General features: G+C 34.2%; 1 pseudogene; it reads right to left on the bottom strand.

Moving 5' to 3' along the window:
• Positions 1-6,402: 6,402 nt before the first annotated feature.
• LOC120179138 lies at positions 6,403-9,346 on the bottom strand (annotated as a pseudogene).
• Positions 9,347-10,335: the final 989 nt, after the last annotated feature.

The raw sequence follows: 10,335 nt of genomic DNA, 5'->3' as shown, positions 1-10,335 counted from the left end.
CAAATAAAATTATGCTTCTGGATCTTGACACTTAAACAAAATTGAATTTCAACAAAGAATAAAAAACATGTTAGTAGCACAAGAAATTCAATACATCCAAGTCTAAAATACTTTATGAAATATCAACTATTGAAATTAAGTGCATATGCATAAAGTTTTCCAAAAATGTTATGCATTTGAAAATTTTGATATCAATTGTTAGAGAGATATCCTTTTCATTTAAACCACATGCATAAACATTTAATTTTAGGTCAAAAAATTTTAAAATTTATAAAATCAAAACATTTGAAAAGTTGATATCAATTGTTAGAGAGATATCATTTGCATTAAAACCAATTTTGACCAAAATTCCTTATGATGAACTAAAAATTAAAAAAAATCATTAAAACTTTAAAATGTTCATCATAAAACCTTTTTAACATACATGAGATTAAAAAAATAATGTATAATTATTTAAAAACAAAACTCATGCATGCTTAAAATCAAATGAGCAACCAAATAACTAAAATTAAAAAACATTAAGCTTATAGGTTACTCATTCCTTTTCATGTGTGGCTAGAGCATCTTGAATATCATCAAAAGTAAATGAATTAAATTCATTTGAGTTAGAAGATACCTCGGTCTCTTCAAGAGCCATTAGAGACACCACCTTTGTTGGTTCTTCTTTCTTGTTTCCATGGATTTCCTCGAGCTTATTCCAAAGCTCATTGGCACTTGAACATGAAGAAACCCCTTCATAGATTTCATAACCAAATGCACAAAATAGCATGTGCATGGCCTTGGCATTAAGTTGAGCTTTCTTCCGTTCTTTGTCACTCCTCTTCTTCTCCTTCTTCTTTGGAGAAGAGTAGCCGTTCTCGATTATTTCCCATGCATCAAGATCATTGGATTGGATGAATACCTTCATTAATTTCTTCAAATGATGATAGTTGACTCCATTGAAGTATGGAGGTATGTCAGTTGCTAGGGAGTCTTCCATGTGGAACAAGCCGGAGGTGAAAGCCATCTTCTCGGTTGTGTTGGAAATTGGTAGAGCTTCTTCGAGGATCGTCTCAAGGTGGTTAAACCTTATTAACGAGTTAGGCTCTGATGCAAATTGTTAGAATATTTGGAAGCTCAAATCGACAACCGGAATGGTTTGCAAAGAGGGGTCGGAATGGTTTTGTGTTTAGGGAGTAAGGAGATTGAAAGATAGAGAATTGCACAGCGATTTATAGTGGTTCGACTTTCTCAACCAAAGTCTACGTCCACTGCCTTAGCTCCTTACCAAGGATTTTCCAACAAATTCACTAATTTGTTCTTTCTTTTGAGGATAAAGAGTAACCTTACAAACTCCCTAGTTTTTTCGGGCTAAACTAGAACCTTTCCCTAGCTTTTACACGGGATTAGCTAGAACCTTTCCCCTTTACAAAAGTATAAGAAATGTAAACAAGAAAACCTCTCTAAGGTAGGTGTTTACAAGAATTAAGCTCACAAGAACAAAATATTTACAAGAGAAAGATGAAATAAGAATAAAAAACTCTTATCTTGTGTTTGATTGCTTGGATAGTTGTTGTCTTGCTTCTTCAAGTGTCCTTAGCTTGTATTTGTAGCTTGGAATGTGTTTAAAGTCGTAAATAGTTGTTGGGGATGTTTTGGAGCCGTTTGGGGATGAGAAACAATTAATAAAACAGCTTGGAGCGTGGGGGAATCGGTACCCCCTCATGGGGAATCGGTTCCCTAAGTATAATATGTTTTTGACCGTTAGACAGGGGGAATCTGTACCCCCTGGGGGGAATCTGTACCCGCTGGACAATCTGATTTTTCTTGAAATCCTTTAAAAAGAAAATATTTTTGGCTCGATTAAGGCTCGAAATATTTTGTAAAATTGTTTTAAAATAGTTTAAGTATAAAACACAATTTTACACTTTAGTAAGGATTAAAATGAACTTTGAAAGACTTTGAGTAATATTTTGATATTCGAATAATTACATCGAATATACTTAGAAAATCTTTTGTAAAATCTTAAAATTCATTTAACTTAATTTGTTATATCGAAACATCAAAATGTTTTCAACAGATATCTCCTCTGATTTTATGTCTTCACTCATGTGAGTATATTTATTCCACCTTGCCCCCAGTGTGGGGGTGATCCTTGGTTAGGGTTGAATTAGAAGAAGAAAATTTATAGGCTCAAAAGGGGACAATAAGGGATATATATATATATACACATATATGGATAAATGAAACAAAGTCTTTCAGTATCTCATACACAAAGGTCTTCGTAGAAGAGGTATCCCCAGGGGGATAGATTTTCAGGATTAATTCTATTCACATGAAAAAAATGTAATTAATGCATGATAGAATAATTTCGAAGTAATTCTCCTTTCTGCTTCTTGCTCCCAACATGCCTCAATTGCTCAGGCTCGTCCTCAGAAGATTGCTTCGAGATGCCCCACAATATTTATTCTGGTATAAAGGTTCATGTTCAAGTGAACATTCAATGTCTGCAAGTTTTATTGGTAAAAAAATGTTAGTTTTACGTCTAAAAGGACAATGTTGTGACTTTATTACTCAAAGGTATCAGTATGACTCTCTATGGATTATTTTGGGTAAAGAAAAGAGGGATTTTGTTTTTTTATGGAACATGATAAGAAAGGTATGATCTTACTATATGTCAAAAATCTATAATTCTTGAAGAATAAAAAGAATATTTAATTCATTTAATATTCGAAGAACTAAAGATTAAAATTCATTCAATTATTCCACCTTAGAAGGTAACATAAATTCAATTGTTTAAAAGATTAAGTGAACATGAAAGATCAAAAGCGTGCTCAAACAAAACAATACTCTTACTGCAAATGGTAGATGCAATGCCCTCTTCTTCGATTGTCCATGCCCCTGAATCCATCAAGTTTTGGATTTTTCGGTTTAGTGTCTTACAATTCTCAGAGGAATGTTTGGAGCTTCCTATATGATAATTGTGCACGATATCAACATCGTAATCCTCGGGATATGGAGATTCTTTTCTCAAATCATTCTGGAAGGCTCAATCCTACAATCATCTGAACAAGCTCTAACTGTACTGATTTCAATTTTTTCTTTAATTGTTCAAATCTTGCTTCCATGTGGTGTCACGTGATTAAGAATATTGCATCGAATCCTCCATGAAGAAATTTCATGTTTATGAAAATGCTTTAAAATGAAATGTAGATGCAAAAATGCATGAAATGCTCGAGGCATTGATCCGAAAAAAAATGTATGTTATTGTAAATAATCCTTATTGGGGACAAAAGTGTTTTATCTTTTAAGAGACAAAAATATCCTGACAGCTTTTTCAAGTTGACTAGTCTTCTGCCTTCGTCTGTCACCAGTTGAATAACCTGTCGAACCACTCTGGCTTCTCTGGATTAACCATGCAAGTGTTGAGCTGCTTTTTGTACTTGTCCCAAGAAGTCTCGAATGACTGCATCTATATTATTCATCTTTTTTTGAACCTGTTCCCAACGAATACGTCATTTGAGTCTTCCATCGAAAGAAGTATCCAAACCTTATTTGCTTGCTTCTTGAATTCGTCAACAATGGCCTCCAATTTCAGCTATCATTTTGCTTTTCTTGTATTTGAAGGGACTCCCAAGATTAGTAACCTTCATCTTACCTCTGCAACCTCTGCCAGTCAGTTCTTCAAAGGTTGACTTTCGTTGTGCTTGATGTAGACCCGGTTCATTCTGATTCCCTCGCAATGCCACAATGTAGTATACTCTTCGATTGTGGGCACCACGTCTTCTGGATTGAATGTAACACATAGTCGCCTTTTAGATTGTCCTCTGTATTTTTCATCTATTGTATTACAACCCCTTTGTCCATTAATGCAAACTATTCATGTTTAACAAACATATTTTTGTGGATCAACACCGCTTACATTATGTTATGACAATGCAAATGCAATGTAGAGAAAAATGACACAAACAAAATAAGGGAGATAAGTTAGTGTACTAAAAAAATGAAATTGGTTAGTACATGTAAAACAATCGGTATAGATAAAAATTTCATTCAAAGATGAATATAACACCTACTCAGTCATGATATCTACTCGAGCATGCTTTTATTAGATAGTAATCCTACCCAAACATGCTTTATACCCACAAAGATGTATTTAAAAGAAATTAATCATAACTGCATGATATCTAGTTCGCATGTTGTCATTAAACAAAATTTAAAGCAAAAGAAAAGGTTCAGAAATGATCCTCCTTTGTGTACACTTAATTTGGCTACCTATTGATGAACAGATGTTCAGCATGACTATACCTATGGTGATCATTCTACGGTTCACTATATGCACGGTTTCGGCTCTAATGAGGAAAAAGGTACTCGAATTGTCCTTGATGTCAGTGCCCCCTTGGGCTGCCAAACCCTCGATCCTCACCCATTACAAGTTTCAAGCGAAACGAGTTCAATTCGAGATGATACATTCCCTTATGCCCATACGGAGAATAAATTCACACAAAAGCATAAGGTAAATGAATCCCGAAGGTACTTGCTAGGCCCATACAGAGAATAAATTCCCACGAAGGCATCGCTTTCACCCCCACTTAAAAGGGTTCGAAGCTCGGGTATAGAGCTTATGTAATGCAAATGCCCGTGATGTGTGTGAGAAGGAACATTCAACCCTTTTACTCAAAAGTAAAACTAAACCACTCGATAAAACTTGGACAGATCTGAAAGCAAAAAATCAAAATGTTAGTATAACAAAAAATGAAGCAATTACAAACTTCAATAAAATGATCATAAGTTAACTAAATATTCGAACTCATAATTTCCACCAAACGATAATGTGTAAGCGACTTACAACCTGACTCTCTAAAAAGTCCCCAGCGGAGTCGCCAAGTTGTTATAACCGTTTTTATGTGGAACAATTAAATATTGTTTTAAAAACAGTTACGACTTTTAATTTTAGAAAATGGGTGATTTTTGAATTAAATTTGATAAAATCGGATAGAGTCGCCATCAACCTTTGGGTTAAGTAGGTCGAATACCTAAAAATGTCTTTTAAAAAACAATTTTAAGAAAATCGTTTTTAAAGACAAAAGTTGGTATGTGTTTACCAAATATTCGATTAAAACGGGTTTGGGAGTCATTTACGCGTGTGGAGGATTAGCACCCCCATAACGCCCAAGATTGGTACTGTGTCGCTTACACGTTGTCGTAAAGGTAGAAATCCTGAATCAAATATCAAGTTAAAATATGATCCATTTATTAAATATTGATTAACTTGCTTCAAATTAATTAATTAAAGAAATTATTTTACTCGAATAATAGATCTAGCAAAAATATGAACTTAAAGGATTAAATGGTAAAAACAAAACTTACAAGGCTAAAACAACTAAAATAGAAATTTAAAGGACATAAATAGAAAAAGCAGAAACTTAAGTGACTAAAATAAAATAACATAAACTAAAGTGTCAAAATCAGAAAAACACAAAGATTCATGTGTTGGAATGAAAAACATGAATAAAAGCTCAGGGACTAAACAGAAATTATATCAAAAATACATAACATGTATCATAAATGACTCGTCGGCCACCGTTGCAGCACCACCGCGCTGCCACCGGCGACCGTCGTTGTGCCACCGCGCCACCACCGTCACTGGTGACCGTTGGTTGCCAAATTTCACCTAGAAGTTCGTCTTGGCCTCCTCATCTTAGATCTAGAGTCGGTTTTGCATAATTGGCTCCGTTTGTCGTAAAAAGGCCAAAAACCATTCGGCTTAAGTTTCTCCGATCCGCCTCCATCCACCGTTTGATCGTCCTGGTTTTTCAGTATGTTGTTCTTGTTGGCTTTGCGCAACTTTTCACCGTTCGGAACATTGATCGGAGATCCCGATCGTCGTCAAAAGGCCAAAAACCGTTTAGATTTATTTTTTCCGATCTGCCGCTGTCCATTCGTCTGATCGTCCTAATTTTTCAGTATGTTGTTGGTGTTACCCTTGCACAACCTTTCACCGTTCGGAATGTTGATCGAAGATCCCGATCGTCGATGAAAAAATCTGATAGAATCACATGAGCTTTTTTTTCTTTTTCTTCAATTTTCTTTCTCCTCCACGTATAGCCTCCATGTTTTTTCTGGTGTCCCCCTTCTTGTCTCCATTGCATGTGGTTTTATGGGTTATGAGATATGGTGGGTATAGTGGAATAAGTGGGGGCTTTATTTAATGTTTAGTGGGTTTTAGTAGGGTATTTTTTAATATTTAATGGATAATTTAGTGGATAGTGGTATGGGTGGAGTTAGCGGATGATTTGTTTAATTGGAAGTGGGTGAGGGTGGTAGTGGTTTTAAATAATAATAATAATAATAGTAATAACAATAATATTTAATAATATTTTTTTGACCATGAAAAAAACGGATGTCTACACAATTAAAATCTTATTTGTAGTTTGAGGGATGGAAACCATCCCAAAATACATATTCAGATGCATTGGCACATGTTCCGATGGAATGCTAATTACACAATATTGAGCTTTCAACCAATCCTGTCCCGCAACAACCTCTTTTTACCTCCGAAAAACCTATTATGAGATTGTTTATATTAATCATTGCAAAAAAAAGTAAACACTTAAAAATGGGTAATGTACACAAATGGTCCCTCAACTATAGGTGCTACTTTGTTGAGTCCTCCAACTATTAAAAGTTACAAAATGGTCCTTCGATTATAGGACGATATTTTGTTGAGTCCCTTGACTATTACAAGTTACAAAATGGTCATCTGACAATTCATATGTTTCAAACTCGTCCTTTTTTCTTTTTTTTTTCTTTTTCTTTTTTTGAAAATTGGCTGTCGTCTGAGCTGAACGTTAACTTGCAAACTAGGATATGATAAAATCTTATCACGTAATCTCAAATGACTATACAACTCAAACGGTTCCCGGATCAAATTTTATCATATTTCTAGTCAGCATGTTAACTTAACTCAAACTACCATCAGTTTTTTATCGAAAAATGATGAGTTTAAAAAACATGTGAATAGTCAGGTGACCATTTTGTAACTTTTAATAGTCGACGAACTAGATAAAGCAGCATCTTATAATTAATGGATCATGTTATAACTTTTAATAGTCGGGAGACTCAACAAAGTAGCGTTCAATAGTCGAGGGACCATTTTTGTACTTTACCCTAAAGAAAATTGATATAGGCTACCGTTGTTTGCAGGGTTCATGATTAGATCGTAGAGAGGAGTGTAGATGTCTAAAACAACTAAATTAAGGTTACGAAACATGTTCTTCAAGCTTTGAGACCGATCATTGAGTTTATTGTTAAATGAAAATGCATTGCTGTTCAACCGAGCCACACACTGATTTCTACCGAACCCAAATTTCGTGATGGCTGCTGGTAAGCACCCAAGTGGTCGCAATGTTGTTACTCCGATTCTCCTTGCTCCAAGCTCATACAAATTTTGAATTTTAGTGGAAGATAATGTCATTATAATTTGTTTGGTATAATGGCAAAAAATCCCTTAATGTTTTCTAATTTTTACAGTTGTGTCTTTAAAGTTTTTCCTTTAACAATTTAAACTCTAAAGTTTCCATTTTTCGATACAAAATAAATCTTTTTGATCAATTGACAATTAACTAACCGTCAATATTTTTGCTGATGTGTCACGCTAATATTAAGGGTACAATTAATAAAACAAGTTAACGTTGAGGGTTATTGAATAAAATTATATATATATATATATATATATATATATATTATAATTCTAAATCTAATCCTAACGAGAGGCGAGGGGAAGAGGAGACTCTAGAAAAATGAAGGGAAGTGTTCCTAGTGAGTCTAGAATATATGACCATGACTTAAAAAAAGATGAGGAAACAAAGATAAACAGCTTAACCAATTGATGAAATTTTATATTTTACACTCACACGGTAAGTTCAAAAAAATATTATTTATTAGTTTTAAACTTATGCATATCATATTACATACTAATCAATTATGAAATTACTACTACAATGATATTTAAAAATAAAAATATTTTTATCAAGAAAAGTAAAATTATTGGAGACAAAAATTAAAAATATTAAGGGTTTTCTAATTATTATGTCTAATTATTTTAAATTTAAGAAGAATAAAAACTTAGAGAACACCAGGATGAAATTATCAAAGGAACTAATAAGAATATTGGAGAAGTCATCAGCTGAGTAGTTTGTAAATAATAAAGGATAATGTAAAAGTTCTGAAGGAAGTCGCTGCTACTAGAACTGATGAGATAGATTCCAGCAGATATAATTGAAGAAGCATTTGATTTCCCTGTGATAGCTATTTATGTACTCCTCGAAGTTCTCCAATTGCTCATCCAAAGAGATTGTATTCTGCTCAAACAAATAACAAGCAATAAATATTATCCAATATTTGAGAAGCAAAATCAATTCTTTTGTTCACATTTGATTACCCATAACCTTGCTGTAAAATTATAGTAACCAGATGCAGCTGATGCGAAATTGGCTCCAATTAACAAGTTGTTGTCTTGGGCCTCGTCACTCAAGTAAGCTGGTTGGTATTTGGTAAAACCAATTGCCTCAGCTGTGTTTACAAAACAAAACAAAATAAATAAAAATAAAAACAATTCAAAACGGGTAATGTACACAAATGGTCCCCAACTATAGGGCATTTCTTTGTTTAGTTCCTTGACTATTGAAAGTTACAAAATGGTCACCTGACTATTCATGTGTTCCAAACCCATCCTTTTTTGTTAAACAATTGATGGTCGTATGAGCTGGATGTTAACCTACTGACTGAGATATGATAAAATTATATTTTAAAATGTCTACAGGCATAACTATTTCTTTCAAGCACTAGCTCGACGACATAATATAAATGAAGAATCAATCCACAGAATACAACTCAAACGATTTTTGGATCAGATTTTATCATATCTCAAGTAGCAGGTTAACGTCCAACTCAGACAACCATCAATTTTTTAACGGAAAAGGACAAGTAGCATGTTAACGTCCAATTCAGACAACTACTTTTGTAATTTTTAATAATTTTGGGACTCAACAAAGAAGCGCCCTATAGTCGGGGGACTATTTGTGTACTTCACCCTAAAGTTTTATAGGAAAAATGAACATACCAATGAAGTCTATGCCTATTTTCAATAGCAGAATCTTCCTGTTGATTTGCGATCAACATAGTCCGTTCCGTAAGGTGGGAAATTGGCTTGTACAATGGTGAGAAGCTGGTTACTGTTTCCGGTATCCAAAATAGAGTCCCCAAATATGAACATTGCGGGAACAAAAGATTGGGAACAATGTGCTGCGGGTAACACATAGGCAAAAAGAATAAATAAAGGTGACGAAGAAACAAGATACTTCATTTTCTATAACGCTATTGTTTTCTGTTTTTTGAGTTCTTACGTTAGAGATTATGATTTGTAAGAAGCTCAACATATAGAATTTGTGCAGAAATTTTGATGTCAATATCATTCCCAATTCACACTTCTCCAACTCAAACTCATAATCTTTTTTCACTCAACCAATTTAGGTCATTCATGCAGACTTCACTAACTTAATTTACATTCTATGGATTCTAAATTTATATGATAAAATATAAATGCTTAACCACTATGATAAGCTTAACATTTTGCTTATATTTGATCAACTATTATTAGATCTAATAAATTTGATCCGAACAAGATTACTCGAATTGATTTACTCAAATTGATATTCAATATAGACTTGAAGAAGATTATCCAAATTTGATCTGAAACTATAAATAAACCAAACCGAATCAAAATGTATCCAAATTTTAATTGGACAAATATGAATTCGTATCCAATTTGACCTGAATTGAAAGCAACTCGAACTAAAATTAATCTGAACTGAAAGTAACCCAAACCAAAAGTAACTCAAACCGAAAATAGTTGTTAATGCAGCGTGGCTTTTGGGAACGGACTACAAGGAGGCCCTCGAGACCAAGGACAACAAGGCCGAAGGAAAATCCGGAGCAAGCCCATTGAAAAGGTGATTAAAATTAATGTGGATGGGGCGTTCATTCCTAACGTGAGGAAGGTTGCTATTTGTGTCGTTGCTAGAGATCATCAAAGGATGGTGGTGGGCGGGGATTCTAGAAGTTGGGATGGACCGCACTCCACAAAATCGATCGAAGCATTAGCATTTACCGAAGGCCTATGTTTGGCTTCCAAAAATAGGTGGGATCACGCAATGATGGAAGGAGATGTAATCTCAATTGTGAACCGTCTGATCAACCCGTACAAAGACATTTCAGTGACTAAATTAATGCTCAATGAGGCTTGCGCTTTGCTAGTGGTACCTGTCGGCCTTAAGGTTCATTTTATCAATCCAG

This window comes from Hibiscus syriacus, unplaced genomic scaffold (genome assembly GCF_006381635.1).
Source record: "Hibiscus syriacus cultivar Baekdansim isolate YM2019G1 unplaced genomic scaffold, ASM638163v2 tig00112402_pilon, whole genome shotgun sequence".
NCBI classification, from domain to species: domain Eukaryota; kingdom Viridiplantae; phylum Streptophyta; class Magnoliopsida; order Malvales; family Malvaceae; genus Hibiscus; species Hibiscus syriacus.
The sequence above is the reverse complement of the archived record's forward strand: the minus strand, read 5'-3'. Positions and strand labels throughout refer to the sequence as shown.